We start from the raw sequence: 12276 nt of genomic DNA, 5'->3' as shown, positions 1-12276 counted from the left end.
TGTAGGATGTCTCTTACCTGACCCCTATGCCAGTATCATGATTCAAAGCCTGAGTCGAAAGTTCCTGAATTCTATCTCCAAGAGCAGCCTTTTAAGCAGAAAGGTCATTGTCAGGATCTTTAGAAGAGAAAGCTTGGAACAGTAACCCCCGGGAAATATTCTAGTTTTGCCAGATACTGGAGAATCAAACGAGTAAGGGAAACTATTCCGTGCAGTAAAGTGGTTCTTCCGACACACACTTGGCTTTAGACCTTGCAAAGCTCTTACACTCAAATTACATTTCTCAGTTAAGACTCCAGCACCACTGTGAAGTGAATACTGTTGATCCCATTCCACAGGTGGGCAAACTGGTTTGGAGAGGTTAAGTGAATTGCCTAAGTTCACACAGAAGGTAAGCAACATAGAAGGGGCTTGAACTAAAATTTTCTTTCCCCAAATTCCAAGCACTTTCAACTACTCTGAACTTACTGTGTCAGAAATCCCCCTTTTTAGCTAAGCACAGGGTCACCAGGCATAAACAACTACATTGTCCAACTTTACTTGTACTGCGGCCATGCAATTAAGCTCTGGTCGATGAAATAAAAGAAGAGCTGATATATGGAACTCCTGGGAAGACAGGTTTTTGTTTGTTTTGTTTTGTTTTGTTTTGTTTTGGATGGAGTCTTGTTCTGTTGTCCAGGCTGGGGCGCAGTGGTGCAATCTCAGCTCACTGCAGCCTTTGCCTCCCAGGTTCAAGTGATTCTCCTGCGTCAGCCTCCTGAGTAGCTGTGATTGCAGGCGCCCACCACCATGTCTGGCTAACTTTTGTATTTTTAGTAGAGATGGGGTTTCACTATGTTGGCCAGGCTGGTCTCAAACTCCTGACCTCAGGTGATCTGCCTGCCTCAGCCTCCTAAAGTGCTGGGATTACAGGCGTGAGCTACCACACCCGGCCCTGGGAAGACAGTTTATGGGGTGTTGATCTGGCTGGGAGAAGCCTATTTTGCCCCTCTGCCTTTCCTTCTGCTTTAAGCTGCAATTTGAATGTGATGGCTGGCGCTCTAGCAGCCATTTTGAACCAGGAGGCAGCCATGAGACTAGATTATGTGCCAGAAAGTAGGGCAAAAATTGAGTCTTGGGTCCCCCATGTCCCCACTCACCTGCCATGTCAGCCTTGATCTGCCATCTCTCAACTTCTGTTAAATGCTGAAGAGATAAGCTTCTACCTTTTTTTGTTTTGTTTTATTTTTTTGAGATGGAGTTTCACTCTTGTTGCCCAGGCTGGAGTGTAATGGTGCTCACTGCAGCCTCTGCCTCCTGGGTTCAAGCGATTCTCCTGCCTCAGCCTCCCAAATAGCTGGGATTATAGGCACCTGCCACCATGCCCAGCTAATTTTTGTATTTTTAGTAGAGACGGGGTTTTACCATGTTGGCCAGGCTGGTCTCAAACTCATAACCTCAGATGATCTGCTCACCTCGGCCTCCCAAAATGCTGTGATTACAGGATTGAGCCACTGTGCCCAGCCTAAACTACCTTGTTTAAGCCACTGTCATGTTGGATTTTTCTGTCACTTGCAGCCTTCTTCCTCCTATACTTGCTCTGATTCTGGCTCTTTTTAAATGTTCTTATGGCATCTTGTACGTTTTCTTCATAATACTCATCACAGCCGGAATGCATTATTTATTTTACAATTGTTATTTAATCTACATTTCCAATAGTGTGCAGTTCATTGAAGGTAGGGACTGTGTCTTTTCTTATTTGTTGTTACACCTTGGCACATGGCAGAGGGCCAGGCCAGAGGAGGCACTGATGAATATTTATAGAACGAACAAATATTCCTTGCTCCCAACCTCTCCAATAGGTCCCGGGCAGTTAACGCAGGGAAGGGGAAGCCTGCATCTTTCTCTCAGCCTTACACGCTCACTTCTTCTCTCCAATGGATTCCCTTTGCCTGCAAATGCCAGGACTTTCGGGATGAACTAGTGCTACTGGGAAGAACCAAGTTCAATACACTCAAAATGTATATTTTCCTTTGTCTCCAAGTCTCTATCATGTGTCTTCTAAGTCACCTTTATGCTTAGCTATGAGAATAAGTCTAAGGAAGATGGAAAAGACAAAAGACCCCAAGGGAGCAATTCTCTTTTCTGATGCACTTTCAGTTCACCACTAAAAACAAAGTGAATTTCAGGCAGAGAGAGTGTAGACAGAAGTGTAGAACTTACTGAGCTTGTACCATTAGCATCGCAATTGAGCTGCAGGACCTGGCATTGATGCAATCTATGTTCATTTCCCAGACCTGCCACTTTCTACCTGTGTGACCACAGACCCTTCCTTTGACCTCTCAGAGCCTTGGTTTTCTCATGTGCAAAATGGAAACAGTTAAATTTCCCACCTCATAGCTTTGTTGTGGGGATTAAATGAGGAAATTTGAGTGTAGGGTGTAGCAGAGTAAATTCCTCTAAACTGGGAACTATTTTTATATTTTTATTCACTGTAATCCATTTAGAAAGGCTTGCTGCTGTGACTGTTTTGTAGCACTGATCCCATTCTGGGCTTCTTGAAACCTTCCAGATGAGCTGAAAATTGACTGTGATGGATGATGGCGCCAAATTGGAAAGAAATAATTCATTCTCTATCAGCCGTGCAGATGATATACAATGCAAAGTGCTCGTGTCTAGCCTCACTCCCCTCCCCCCTAGTAAACCTCTCTTATTCTCTTAGCAGGTGTTCATTATTCCCTTGCCAAACATCCATATAAGCGAGTCTGGTTTTATCAAAGGGCAGAGAGTATAGGGTCCTTGGACCAGGGTGTGCATACAGATGTCTTTTAACAGACAGAGTAGCTTTCATGTGGCCTGTGGGTGACAAACAGCTAATCCTTCTTACCAGGTTCTAAGTTGAAAGGACTCTGGTGTGGGTTTGGTGTGGAACCTAAAAATCTATCATTTGCTTTACTGATGTTACTGTTTCCAAGCAGTGCCTGCTTGCATTCTGCTTGGAATCAAATCCAAAGGTTTCACTAAAACACTGTAAGAAAGAGGACGTGCTCTAAAAGGGTGCTGAATAAAGGGAGCATAAAACTTCGGTCTTCGGGATTCCAGATTTTTAGCTGTGCAGGTTATCCAACAAAAAATGATGGGACCCCATGGATGCTGGCAAAATAAAGTTGCATCTAATAAACATGTTGGATGCTTGCACCCAGTCAACCATCAGTACCCAGTGGTTCTCTGAAAGTGGTTAATGCAAGATTACAGTACCCCGTGAGAAAGTGTGGGCTAGTTATAGCAGCCAAATAAGCTGACTTTTAAAAAACGGAGGTGAAACTCACATACCATTAATTAAACCATTTTAAAGTGAATAATTCAGTGGCACTTGGTATATTTACACCGTTGTGCAATCGTCATCTCTATCTTGTTCCAAAAACACTTTCATCACCCCAAAGGAAAATTCTGCACCCATGAAGCAGCCACTCCCATTCCCTCCTGCTCCCAGCCCTTGGCAACCACCAGTCTACTTTATATCCTTATGGATTGGTCCATTCTAGAAATTTCATAAAAATGGGATCATACAATATGTGACTTTTTTGTAACTGGCTTCTTTCGCTTAGCGTAAAGTTTCCAGATTCATCCACCTTGTAGCATTATCAGTACTTCCTTCCTTTTTATGAATGAATAATATGTCTTTGTATTTATAGACCATGTTTTATCTTTTCTTCCAGTGATGGGCATGTGAATTGTTGTCACCTATCTGCTATTATGAATAATGTTGTTATGAACATTTATGTACAAGCATTTGTTTGAGTATCTGTTTTCATTCTTTTGGGGATACACATCAGAGTTGCAGGGTCATATGGTAATTCTACGTTTAACTTTTTGAGGAACTAGCTAATCTGTTTATACACACATGTGGTACACTGCCGGTGGACTCTCAGAAAAACCTGGGGTGGAGAGAGCTCAGTCAACTAAGCTCTTGCTTGAGCAAGGAGGAAGAGTAGCCAAAGAAAGTTGGGGTTATTATTGTTACTGCAAGCTTCTCTAATGCTGTAAGTACTAGGGAAAGGTTTACACTGGAAATACAGAATTTTCCATTTTGTACAAAGTGCTTCCCTTACCTCATTCTCTATTGATTTTCCCAGTAGTCGTTTGTGAACAGAGAATTGGGAAGGATGTGCAAATTTTATTGGGAATTTACAGATCGAGGGGAGTGTCCTAAACGTGATCCTGCCTGTTGCTACATGAAGCAGGTGTTTACGCAAATCTTTGGTGCAAATAGTTGATGTGGAGTCTGGCACTTTCTGGACCTACACTGGCTGGAAAAGCTATCAAGTGCATGCAAGAGCTGCCCCACACCTGACCTCTGTTTGTGTGCAACTGTGGTTCCGTACAGGGCGGGGAAGCCACCCGCTGTGGAACATCAGCGTCGCCACCTCTAATTGTTGGGCCCGGAGCGAACTTCCTGACCTGGGAGGTTGTTCTCAACCAGGAATCAGCACCCTGTCATGCTAACTGAGGTTCCACGAAGAACCCAAGTCAAGTTCTTCATGGGTGGGGATCCTAGGAAGGGGCGAGCTGAACATGGAAAATGCTCAGGGCTTTTTCTACCTTCCTCAATTTCTTCCCCTCGATTCCCTCATCAGATGATAAGCTCCTTAAAGGTATGGACCTTATTTTCACTGTTATTTTTATCTCCACTGATAAGGAAACAGTAAGTGCTTAACAAATGATAATGAATAAATGAATATATGCATTAATGACTTTTATCTCTTTCGAAGTCCTTGGACAGGAAGAGAATGATATAAAATATGAATAACAGCCTTAGCCATCAAAAAGAGGTTCTAGGTAGCTCTGTGCTTCCAAGGTTTTCTCCTATGATTGATCCTGCAAACACTCCAAGAATTTAGGACCTTCCCAGCTGCTGTTCCTGCTACCTGGATGCTGTTCCCACAAGTAGAGTTCACTCTCTCATTTCTTTCACATCTCTGCTAGATACCAGCTCCTTATAGAGGCTTTCCCAGACCATCACAATAAAAAAAATAGCAGCCCCTAGCCCTCTAAATTGTTTAAGCCAGTTAATATTTGACACATCCAAAAGAATACATGTAGCATCTCGTTAAGTTAGAAAGACCCAATAATAAAATCACACCTTTGAGTCTGCACTCAACTGAAGAGCTGAAGCATATCATAGATGGTAGAGCTGTTTCTGGTCTCTGCTCTAATCCCATCTGCTTTCCTGACCCCAACTCTACCCAAGCATCACTGCCATTGTGGATTTTTGTCCTTTTCTGGGCTTTGTATATTATGTAGCATTTATCAACACCTGACGTATCATATCATTATTTATTTGTGAACTTATGGTCTTTCTTTCCTCAAATCTAATCTCCATAAAGGCAAAAGGTGTTGTCTGCTCCTTGTTGTGTTCACAGTGCCTAGTACACAGTAAGTCCTGAATAAATATTTACTGAATAAATGAATGAATCAATGAATGAATTAATGTTGGTTGTGGAAAGCTTTTCTTATCCATGATTGGTGCTTCAAAGGAGAAGGGCACAGACAGGCATCTTCGAGGCTGGTCTGCGTAACTCATGACCGGTGCTGGGCTTGCCCTGGCTCCCAGATATCTGTATTTATTTCACATTATCTTTTTCCACCATGACTTTAATTGCCTCCCATACAACCTCCACACACATATTCATCCCTTCTCTGCTTGGTTACTCCTCTCCAGCCTTCAAGGCTCAACCTGGGCAGCACTTGGGAATGATTTTCTCCCTGTGCCTAGGCTGGGTTTGATGCTTCTTCTGGGCCAATAATAACGTAGAGAATTTATTTTACAACGCCTGCCCAAAGAGTCCCCCAAATCTTCCTCCATCATGTCACTATCCTGCTCAATAACCTTCCATGGCTCCTTGTTAACTTTGGAGCAAAGTCTATGCGTCTTATCCTGGGATTCAAGGCTTTCCATTACGTGGTTTGGATCTACTTTTTCCTGTCCAATGTCCATCTGTGAACCACCTGCTCTATCCAAGTTGGTTCTCACTGCCCCATCTAAACTTCTTCTGGGCTTCCTCTTTCCTCTCCAATTTTATCGCCCTCATTTTACAGCACTGTACTTATTATTTTGCTTTTTCCTGAATGCCACAAGAACTTTATTCCTGCAACTGCCCTTCATCTCTGTGTCTTAGCACCTAGACCATAGAGCTATTCTAAGAAATGGTGTGAAGGAAATGATCAGGTGACTTCTGTTTCATCTCATCACACAAGGAGAACATTGAGGAGAACCCTAAGAAATGAAGATTTCTAGCTTTAGTATGAAGAATAGCTATTCTTCTGAGCAATTGGCTTGGTTTTGTGCAGCTATTTGGAATCACACAACTTTCTAATTCCTCTTTTCACATTGGCTGGCAGGAAGCTGAGGGGCAGATGCATGGTCCATCCTGGCAAATCAACAGAATATATGAGGAATCTCAGCCTCCTTTTCTGCTGTTTTATGCCCTCGCGATTGATAATAATTTCAGGGAAAAAAGTTGTCTAACCCCATTTTACTTTGGGCTATTTTTGTTGCATTTTACATAGCATTGAAAGTGACTCGAAGACCTTTCCGGAGTAAGGCAATACATGAGCTAATTCTATTAGTTTCCTTTTGCTGTAATAACAAATTATTGCAAGTTTAGTGGCTTGTACAGTTCGAGAGATCAGAAGTCCAAAGTAAGTCTTATGGGGCTAAAATCAAGGTGAGGTTTTCCGGAGGTTCTAGGGAGAAACAGGTACCCTGTCTTTCCCAGCTTCTAGGAGCCACCTGCGTTCCTTAGCTTGTGGCCCCACGTCACTTTCTTCTCGCTTCTGTCATTGCATCTCCTCTTCCTGACCCTCCTGCATCTCTCTTGTAAAGGCCTTTATAATGGAATTGGTCCTGCCTAGATAATTCAGGATCATCTCCTGTCTCAAGATCCTCAAATTTATCACATCTGCAAAGTCCCTTTTGCCACATAAGGTCACACAGTTACCAGTGCCAGGGATTCTGGGGATTAGGAATTGGACATCTCGGAGGTTGGAGGAGGAGGGAGGGTATTATGCAGCCAACTACATCAGCTTGTCAATCATCTAAGTTACTCGTGACATGAAGTGGTACCTGATGACCTGGGATTTTCATCAGGTAGTGTAGCAATTATCTTTCATGAACTCTTAACAGGAACAATGAACAAAAGTGAGATGGAACTTTTATTTTTGAAGTTCAATCTTTCCAGGGAAACCAGGGTGTCATTCTAGATAAACTAAAGAAATAAATCCATCCTGAGTCCACATCTCAATGGCCTCCCCTCTTCCACTACTGGAATTTCCCAGTTCATCCTCCTCGCCCCCATCCTCTCTGCTCTTCTCTAGCTTCTTTTACAAGGAGGTGCCCCGGCCCTTAAGCAATTCCCTGAAGATCAAAACCTGTGCGCTTTCCTCAGCCCAGTGTGCCCCGAAGCTGACATGTCTCTTGGTGACTTGGAAGCACTGCTGACACCCAGTTTTAATTAACCAGCTGAAGAAGTGTTGTCTTAGCAGAAAGTCTAAAGCATTTTGAAATAAGTTCTTGACAATTCAGCTCCCAAGGGAAAGTCCAGCTTGCCTTTCTGGTTTGCTGTGTTTAAACCTTTTGATGACTCCGTAAAAGTCTGACCTTCTCGGGCACCATCAGGCAAGATGCTTGGAACAATCGCTCTTTCTCTTTTGCATTGTGATTTTCTTCATGTTAATTCTCCCTGGTTGCCCCCAGCAACAGTCCTTTCTTTCCCTGCAGAGCCTTACTTGCTCTGTTAAATCCAGTCACTCCCATCGATCAAGTAGATATTTCTGGATGTGGCAATCAAATTCCAGGCCCCGATGGGAGTATAAAGAATTATATGTTGTCTCTATTCCTGTAGTGCTCATTCCAGGCACTGCTGCAGTGGAGAAATCTGAAAACAAAAGGCTTAAAAACCCTGACTATGTTTCTCTTACAAGATCGAACTTCTCAGATTCTATCTTGCCCAAAGAAGGAAAGTCTGGGGACAGAGGCTGGCTTAAGTCTTTTGATTCACTTTATTGGCTGTGTACACTTTAGTAAATTACTTGAACTTGTTGAATTTCAGTTCCCTTTTTGGCGGGTAGGGTGGAGACACACACACATGCATGCACACACACACCAGGGCAAAGATCTATGACAACAAAAATATATTCCTGAAACTTGGCTCCTGCTACAAAACTTAAGTAAATACATACAGAGAAGCATAGATGAGTGGGGGGAAAAGTATAGTCAGAATTAATGGGTTATGCTATTATTTACCGGCTGTGTAGAATTTTTATTTTCTCTGTCTTAGTGTTTCCTCATCAGTAAAATAGTCATAATAATGTCACCTCAGAGCTAGTTGGGACTTTAAATTAATTCATATGTGCAAAGTGTTTAAATGCATAAGCAATAGCTATCATTATTTTTATTATCATTCTGTAAGATGGAGATGATCATTAGAGTTTTATGCAAAGGACTGGGTGGTAAAAGGAATACAATAGATGTTATCTATTATTATCATGGACAGTTGTTCTGTGCATTTGGGGCTGGGTTTAAGAAAATGTGATCATGGTTAGTGTGGAAGATTGATAGAGAGGATTTAAGTTTGCTAGTCCAAAATGTTTAGAAAAGGCAAGAGGAACAAGAGTTTTCACATAGGTGGAAACTGACTGGTAGAAAGTACTTTGGGACCATGATTGAGGAGACTGAATTAGATACCAAAGCAAAGATAAAGAATTACATCCTTCCAGCTGAACCTTGTCACTACAGATGATGAATGATAGAAGTAATTAAAGAAAAATCGAGCTGAGATGAACCTTTTACCTTTTAGCTCATCATAAGCTAGTAGCTGCTTTTCGTTGGTCAATATTTACCTCCTGAACTGAGAAATGGGGGTCAATACTTACTTCCTATTGTTAGTACATCTATTTTCTGTACACTACATGTAAGTGGCCTATACACACAGGCACCAATACATTAATAGCTATATCAATAGAAAATCAACAATAATCATTTATTTTTAATGGTCATCACCACTGAAACACCAAGCAGTGCAATATGCTTAAGACAAAGAAGGAACACTTAGCATGATAGATGTCTGTGGATAATTGATTTAGGTTAACAACTTCCTTTCGTAATGGTGCTAATTGCGTTAATCAACAAGCTGATTTCATCAGAGACTTTCAAAGGCTCATTCTGGAGGTTGCCAGATCTTTCCCTGGTTGATGAGTTAGTTCCCCAAGTGAAGACACCCAACCTCGATTCATAATCATCAGCAAAACTGTTTTAGTGATGGCTTACAGTCCAACCGACTAACCTGTTCAGCAGTTTGTGGCTCTGTTAGAATTCATGGGCCTGGTTAATTGGGCAGATCAGGTCTAGTGCAGTGTATATTTGGTGCTGCTGCTGGTGGTGTTGTTTTGGGCTACCCAGAATATTTTTTCTCCTTAATGTAGTCCCTCAGTTTCCTTTATGGGCAACTCACCCAACTTCATTCTGTGTTCTTCCAGTGGACAGATAGTCTATGTGTGAAACCAAGAGACGCTGTCTTGGAAATTGAAATCTTCAGCAAAAAGATCCAAGGGTAAGAGAAAAAAATAGACTTAGAACACATTAACTTCAGCGGGAGTGTCCAGACAAATCTGCCAGCCTAGTAGGTACCTGCTTTCAAGGGCTCCAGGAGAAATTCCTAGTTGCTAAACCTTAGTCCTTGAAGTTCTCCCATACCCTTTTAGTGGAGTTCCTTTTGGCTTATGTTACCAGAGTCAGCTACAATCAAACAGTCACAACTGGTTCGGTTGTCAAACTGGCTTTATCACCGTGCCAATTCTAATTAATTGATAATGGTTACATGGAGTGTTGTGTTAAGAAGCATTCAGAGGATTCATCCAAAAACTGCGAAGAGTGTAGCACTCAATTAGAAATACTTGTGTAGAGGAAGTGTTGGGGGAGGACCAATGTAGGCAGCAGGGCAGAATATTACTAATGTCAAATACATGCCAGGGGCCTAGAGGCATAGAGCACTGTGGTCAAGGAGGGTGGAGGAAGGGGATCTAGAGCCAACATGCCTGAGTTCACATCCTGCTTCTCCCACTTCTTAGCTGTGTGATCTTGGACAAGTCACTTAGCTCTCTGTACCTTGGTTTCCTCAACCGTACAACGAGGATGCCAGCACACCCTTTGTAGGTTGTTGTGAGAATGAAATTGGTTAATAGCAAGTGAAGGACTTAAGATAATCTATTTGGCCCACAGTAAGGGCTCAATAAAATGTTACCCATTACTGCTGGTGTTGTATCTTTGTTGTTATACTTGGGGTGTAGATGGTTGCAGCCTGGGCAGTGAAGGAATGCCTGAATAGACAGAAGAATGGATGAGTTGTCATTTTGAAGGAAAGCAATCAATTCCAGAGTAGTCTGCAATTTAAAGTCTGTGGCCATTGCCATCATTTCCTTGATTTGATTCTCTGAAGTCATCTTTCTACTATACACCTGTGTGCAATTTGGGTCCAATTTTCCTTTATTAGGGTTTCTATAGGAGCTAAAACTACAAGAGCAAATGTTTTTTTCTCTCTCTCTCCCTCTCTCCCCCTCTCTGTTTACCCCACCCCACTCCTGTATTTAAGCCAATGTTTCTATTTCACATCTGCTATATCTTTTTCTTTAAATAGGTCATATTGAAAGTGTTTATTTCTAGCCATTTCCTTTTGCTCGTTACTAATATATGTTGTTTTGAGAAACTATTTCAATCTTTTTTCTAAGGCAAAGTTAGTAAACTCTAAAAAATCCCAACTCCTTGGAATCTTAATTTGTCTAATTCTTTATAGGAAGCTTATTTAACAAATTTTAACCCTGATCCAGGAAATATTCTATATATGCATCTAATACAAATAATATCTATCTATCCATCCATCTGTCATCTATCTTTTTAAACTTTTTTATGTATGTATGTATGTGTTTTTGAGACAGAATCTCACTCTGTTGCTCAGGCTGGAGTGCAGTGGTTTGATCACAGCTCACTGCAGCCTTGACTTCCTGGGCTCAAGCGATCCTCTCACCTCAGCCTCCCACATAGCTGAAATCACAGATGCTCACCACCATGCCCAGCTAATTTTCTTTTTTTAAAAATTTTTAGTAGAAACGAGGTCTCACTATGTTGTCCAGCTTGGTCTGGAACTCCTGAGCTTAAGCAGTCCTCCTACCTTGGCCTCCCAAAGTGTTGGGATTACAGGTGTGGGCCACTGCACCCAGCTTACCTATCTATGTATCTCTCTTATATTCATTAATTCCCTTTTCTTTACAACAGCTGATGTTTATTCGTCTCTTATTATGTGCCAGCCACTGCGCTGAACACTTCTCATTTGAATGTCCTGAAAACCTCGGAGGAAAATGCTCTTTCCCCCTATTTTACATATGAGGAAACTGAGGCACAGAGTAGTCCACTGACACTATGACTAACGGTGGACAGGGCTGTCATCTGGACCTGGGTGGGTCTGGGTTCCGCAATGCCCACTGCTGCCTCCAAGAGCTGTTTCTTTTCTTTTTTTTTTTTTTAATTTAATTTAATTTATTTTATTTTTTTGAGACAGAGTCTCGCTCTGTCGCCCAGGCTGGAGTGCAGTGGTGCGATCTTGGCTCACTGCAAGCTCCGCCTCCCAGGTTCAAGCCATTCTCCTGCCTCAGCCTCCTGAGTAACTGGGACTACAGGCGCCCGCCACCATGCCCAGCTTTATTTATTTATTTTTTATTTATTTTTTATTTTTAGTAGAGATGGGGTTTCACCATGTTAGCCAAGATGGTCTCGATCTCCTGACCTCATGATCCACCCGCCTTGGCCTCCCAAAGTGCTGGGATTACAGGCGTGAGCCACCGCGCCCGGCCCCAAAAGCTGCTTATTTTCAAAATGTCATAAACATAGAAAGGCAGAAAGAAGAAAATAAAAGCCTACCATATTTTGAGTAAGTTGAAGGATGCTTATTTTGATGTATGGGATTAATAATGACCATAGCTGATACTTATTGAGTTCCTGGTTAGTGCCAGGCAAGGTGCAATGCTTCATAAGATTATCACATTTAATTTATACATCGGGCCTCTAAGGTAGGTGCTATTACTGTCCTCATTTTGCAGATAGAGAGACAGACACTTCCAGTCTTTTTTGGGGGTCCCAGAGTGCTGCCCTGACCTGAGACAAGATATCAGGTTAAAGTGCTTTATTTGGGAGTTAATCCTGGAGCACTGGGTGGGAAGTGAGCAGGTCACCTCTGCAGGAAACGG

The 12276-nt window shown here is 42.2% G+C and overlaps 1 long non-coding RNA gene across 1 annotated transcript in view; it reads left to right on the top strand.

Annotated features, from left to right (window-relative positions):
• Positions 1–9516: 9516 nt before the first annotated feature.
• The window catches only part of LOC129049234 (uncharacterized), a 75660-nt gene continuing 72900 nt past the window's right edge, over positions 9517–12276 (top strand). Inside the window, exon 1 of the long non-coding RNA XR_008512162.1 lies at positions 9517–9590. This is a non-coding gene — a long non-coding RNA (uncharacterized LOC129049234). The remainder of the gene's footprint in view (positions 9591–12276) is intronic.

The sequence above is a fragment of the Pongo abelii genome, chromosome 10, assembly GCF_028885655.2.
Source record: "Pongo abelii isolate AG06213 chromosome 10, NHGRI_mPonAbe1-v2.0_pri, whole genome shotgun sequence".
In the NCBI taxonomy this organism is placed as follows: Eukaryota; Metazoa; Chordata; class Mammalia; order Primates; family Hominidae; genus Pongo; species Pongo abelii.
This window is presented reverse-complemented; position numbering and strand designations above follow the sequence as displayed.